Here is a 5,211-nt window from a genome sequence, read left to right as displayed (position 1 = left end):
AATATATTACTAGCATATACTAGTAATTCAAATTGTATAAACAGTAGGCTAAAGTGAACAAAATAAGGAAACAAATTACACATCTACCTTCTTCAGTCTTCACAGTTTCTCCAGACACTGTGGCATTAGTACACTTGACCCAACCAAGATCAATCACAGTCTCTTCCTTGCGTGTTTCCCTCCTGGGATAGATGATTGGTTCAGAGATGCACTTCTGATCCAAGATCAGCCAATCTGATTCCCGCCATTAGAGTTTTGGAAATGTATCTAAAAAGACATTAATTTCCTTCTGTATGACAGAAACAGAGGGCAGGTAAATGGCAGCTATTGGTGTATCTTGCACTGAGGGCAAAGTGGTTTGATAATGAGAGTTGAGTGAGATAGACAACTAGAGAAAAAGAGAATCAAGGAGCAGAAAGACACATTTTATGGATTTCCCTAGCGTTCCTCCAGTCTGTTGCTGACTATATTAGTTATCTATTGTTCTGCAACACATTAACTCAAAACTAAATGACTTAAAACAACAGCATTTATTACCCCACAATTTCTGTGGGTCAGGAATCTAGACATGGCTTAACTGGATCTTCCATCTCAGGGTCTCTCACAAGATTACAGTCAAGGTGTTGACCTAGTCTGTGGTTTCATCTGAATTCTCAACTAGCGAAGGATCTTTTTCCAAGCTCTCACATGGTTGTTGGCAGAATTCAGTTCCTTGCAGACTGTTACATAGAGAGCCTGAGTTCCTCTTAATTATGGATAGAGGTTGTCCTCAATTCCTTTCTACATAAGCTTTTCACAGAGCAGCTCACATCACAGCCTTCATCAGAGTGGAAAGAGAAAGAACAAGGTGGAAGCTATAGAATTTTATAACCTAATCTTGGAAGAGACATCCCGTCACTTTTGCTGTATTCTATTTGTTATAGGTCACTATTTCCAGTCTACACTCATGGGGAGGAGATTCTACGTGGTGTAAATACCAGGAGTCAGGGATCATTGAGTTCATTTTAAAAGCAGCCTAAAACACTGACATATCTTAGCCCTTAGGTACTGTGAAATAACACCAATAACCCTGCAATGAAGCTTAATTTTTGCTTAAACTAATAGAAATTGCTTTCTAAGATTTACTGCCCAAACTTCTTTTTTTTCCTCCTAGTTTTATTGAGAAATAATTGGCATACAGCACTGTATAAGTTTAAGGTATACAACATAATGATCTGACTTACGTACATTATAAAATGATGACCACAAAAATGTAATGAACATCCATCAGCTCATATAGATACAACATAAAGAAAAAGAAAAAAAATGTTCTCTTTGTGATGAGAACCCTTAGGATTTACTCTCTAACACCTTTCATGTATAATATACAGCAGTGCTAATTCTATTAATCATGTGTGTTACATCCCTGTTATTTATCTTATAACTAGAAATTTGTACCTTTTGACTACCTTCATCCAATTCCCCCTGCCCCCACTCTTCATCTCTGGTAACTACAAATCTGATCTCTTTTTCTGCGAGTTTGTTTATTTGTTTGTTTTTTGAAGTATAATTGACCTACAGCACTATGTTAGTTCCTGGTACACAACATAGTGATTCGATATTTCTATACATTACAAAATGATCATCACTGTTTATAGCCAAAGCTTCTTACAGGTATCCTGTAGTTTAATAAAATCCACATTTAGAATCAAAATATAATTGTATTATGAGATGGAAGATCCCACATGTCGCAGAGCAACCAAGCCTGTGAGGCACAACTACTGAGCCTGCACTCTAGAGCCCACGAGCCACAACTACTGAACCCGCGTGGCAACTACTGAAGCCCACGCGCCTAGAGCCCATGCTCCGCAACAAGAGAAGCCACCACAAAGAGAAGCCCACGCACCGCAATAAAGAGTAGACCCCAACTCTCTAGAACTAGAGAAAGCCCGTGCACAGCAACAAAGACCCAATGCAGCTCAAAATAAATAAATAAATAAATAAATAAATTTAGAAAAAAAAAAGAAAAGAAAACCACTGCTAGGTACCATTTGGTATATTAACTATGACCTTAACTGATGAAAGCTGCTGAACTGCTAGGGGATTTAAGAAATCATGTTTATGTCAGTTATATCTCAATTTAAAAATTTTAAATAAATAAATAAAGGTTAAAAAAAAAAGAAATGAATTTTTGCTTGAAATACAATGACCACTCACTAATTTAAGGCAGTGACACAAACTTATTGGCTCCTTACTATTTTCTTCCAGGGAACACATTCCACAAAATTCCACAAATTGTAGAAGACATGCCCTTCTCTATTCTAGAAGAATATCCCATCAGTTCATTGAAAGAAAATGATGGTGCTGCTTTTGATAAACTACCACAGAGAACATTCTAAGAAAAGTATCAATTCATAACTGGGGTAAAAGCACTTATAAACCACAAATGTGAGAAGCAACCTTTGCACCATGAAGTTGACCCTGACAAAGTAGTAATAGAATATTGAAGTCTGGAAGGAAACTTTAAAGATGTGCAACCAATACCAGTCCAAGCCTAGAGAAACCCAGGACCAGAGATAAGTGATTAGTCTAATGTTTTACTGCTCTTGAGAGGCATTATAAAAATCACCCTTCTCATTTCTAGTTCAGGGATTTTGTTATTAATGTATGCGAAGCATTTCATTTCCTGTCTGGCCAATAGTAAATGCTCAATAAATTGTAGCAATTGGTAGAAGTAATGGTGGTGGTAGTGATCATATTGGTAATAATAATATCTGCAAAGCTTTATTCAGTGTTATAATCACTGTCTTAAAGTACTTCACAAACAAAAATGACTTTCTCTTGTGGATGACACCTCACTTATTTGAAACATGAGAAGTTTAAGAGCAAAATAATAAAAAGTGGGGAGTCAAAGAGGCTTTTATTAGTACTGCAATGAAAACTTAAAATAGCCTTTCACTATTTAATGACTCATCAGTTGAACATTTTATGTAATTAATTATAAAATATATGTAATCTGATCTGACTTTATCCTTTATCTAGAAGATCCTAGAGTATCAATTTGTCTGATGAAAACATGTTACCTATCTGCATACATATTAGAGAGTTAAAAGTACTTTGACATGTTACTTAAGTTAATTCTCACATATAGTCAGAAAATATTGCTATTATTACCACTTCTTTACATTTAATAAACATAAGCTCAGAGAACAAGAGGGACCTAGCTAAGGTGGCTCTGTTAATAAGTGGCAGGGCTAGTATTTCATTGTAGGTTTTCTACCTTTGAGTCCTTCATTAGGTTACATACTTGGACTGAGTCACTATAGCCTTTTGAATACTTGACTTTCCAGAGCTACAGTGTAATGCTATGTCCTTGGCCTTCATTGAGCTGAACGTGTACCACCTCTATTTAAAAACTTGCTTTTAGGGCTTCCCTGGTGGCGCAGTGGTTGAGAGTCCACCTGCCGATGCAGGGGAGACGGGTTTGTGCCCCGGTCTGGGAAGATCCCACATGCCGCGGAGCGGCTGGGCCCGTGAGCCATGGTCGCTGAGCCTGCGCGTCCGGAGCCTGTGCTCCGCAACGGGAGAGGCCACAACAGTAAAAACTTGCTTTTAAAAAAAATAATACTTCATTATGTTGCTCAGTCTTATTTAAAGGACTTGGAGACAAGTTCTTTTCAGAATTCAGAGCCAAAAAAGTATCTATATCACCTGACAAGCTGGGAGCTTCCTTTCTTTAGATGAGGCGAGTGCTTCTTTTCGATTGAAAGTCTCTCCTTGCCTTTGCTTCTAGGAAACTCAAAGCAAAGTTTTATACTTGATCATTCCAGATTTTCCCAATCCAGGTTTCTATGACATATCATCTCCCCTTCTTTCCCCTCACCCCCAAGACCATCACCTCATTTATACATGACTTCTGTTTTCCAGTATTTGTCAGTGATTCAGTTTTATTGTACTTGGATTGGGGTAGACATCCATAGTGTTCAACTACATGAAGAATATTTCCCCCTTTTGTGGTAATAGAATCTCAATACTTCTTGCTTACTTTCTTTTCCCTATTCTCAGTCCATGTGGTTTAGAGGGAATTCATTCTAGTTTTTGAGAGCCCAGGGGTGGAAACATGACCCAGGCCAGGCCTATCAGTGTGCTCTGTTGCCCTGGCCTCAGTAACTGGATCAAGAATGAAGCCATGACATGACACAAGTCAGGCCTATCAAAGCGTATTCATATGCTTTTACTAGCATGACTGTAAAGGAGATGTTAATTTTCCAGTAGAATGGCCAACAGGATGGGATGAAAAACTAGAGCTTCTGGCCTCCATGTTATTCCACAGTACAGAGTGCCTGAGGATGGGGCCAGCCCAAAGGAAAGCAGATCTGAGATATGAAGATAAGGAGACCAAGACCTGTTGACCTCTTTGAATTCTTGGATCTAGTTGTGTTAGATATGGGCTTTACCTCAAGTCTTCAACTATATGGGCCAATAAATTCCCTTATGTGCTTAAACCATTGTAGCTGGGGTTTTCTGTACTGTGCAATCAAACGTGAGTTGGTAAATATAGTGATTTATTTTTTACCACCACAAATTCTAGTTGAAAGCAGGCAGGACACAAATCAAAATAAATACACACCATGTGCAGGTTTTTGTCCTTAATATCACAATTAATCAAGACAAGTTTTTGATTACCTGGTGGTTATCAGGTATTACAGTATATACTTTGTTTTACATTACAGTATATACTTTGTTTTGTTTTTGCTAATTAGGTAGAACATAACAAAATATAAAATGTGCTCAGTTTCTTCCACTTTGGTAATAAATTGGAAACCATAGTCAATAGAGTAGTTTTGTACAAACATTTTGTATTTCATTGAACATTGTACCCTTTTAAAATGAGGATGTTTCAGCTCTTATAGCTCCAAGATGCTCAAGTTAAATTCAAAAGGCTCTTTTGGGCCAGTTAAACCAGTGTTCAACCTTCCTGCTGACTTATTTATGTCTAAATATCTCTGATTTCTTAAAAAATAATGTCAAATGCATGACTCATTCCTGTTTAGCTTTATTTGGTCTTCCATTGTGGATTGTTACTCTAATTTCTATTATTCAGAGGTAGTCCCTCAAGATTAGGCATAACCTCACCCATGGTCTTCTTGTTAACGTTTTGGAGTATGGCTTAGTCTTGTGTGTGTGTGTGTGTGTGTGTGTGTGTGTGTGTGTGTGTGTGTGTGTGATGCA

At 37.6% G+C, this 5,211-nt stretch overlaps 1 long non-coding RNA gene across 1 annotated transcript in view; it reads right to left on the bottom strand.

Moving 5' to 3' along the window:
* Positions 1-200: 200 nt before the first annotated feature.
* Positions 201-5,211, bottom strand: part of LOC112405839 (uncharacterized) — a 306,771-nt gene continuing 301,760 nt past the window's right edge. The window contains exon 5 of the long non-coding RNA XR_003004435.1: positions 201-267. This is a non-coding gene — a long non-coding RNA (uncharacterized LOC112405839). The remainder of the gene's footprint in view (positions 268-5,211) is intronic.

Source organism: Neophocaena asiaeorientalis, unplaced genomic scaffold (assembly GCF_003031525.2).
Source record: "Neophocaena asiaeorientalis asiaeorientalis breed wild unplaced genomic scaffold, Neophocaena_asiaeorientalis_V1.1 scaffold92, whole genome shotgun sequence".
Lineage (NCBI taxonomy): Eukaryota > Metazoa > Chordata > Mammalia > Artiodactyla > Phocoenidae > Neophocaena > Neophocaena asiaeorientalis.
The sequence above is the reverse complement of the archived record's forward strand: the minus strand, read 5'-3'. Positions and strand labels throughout refer to the sequence as shown.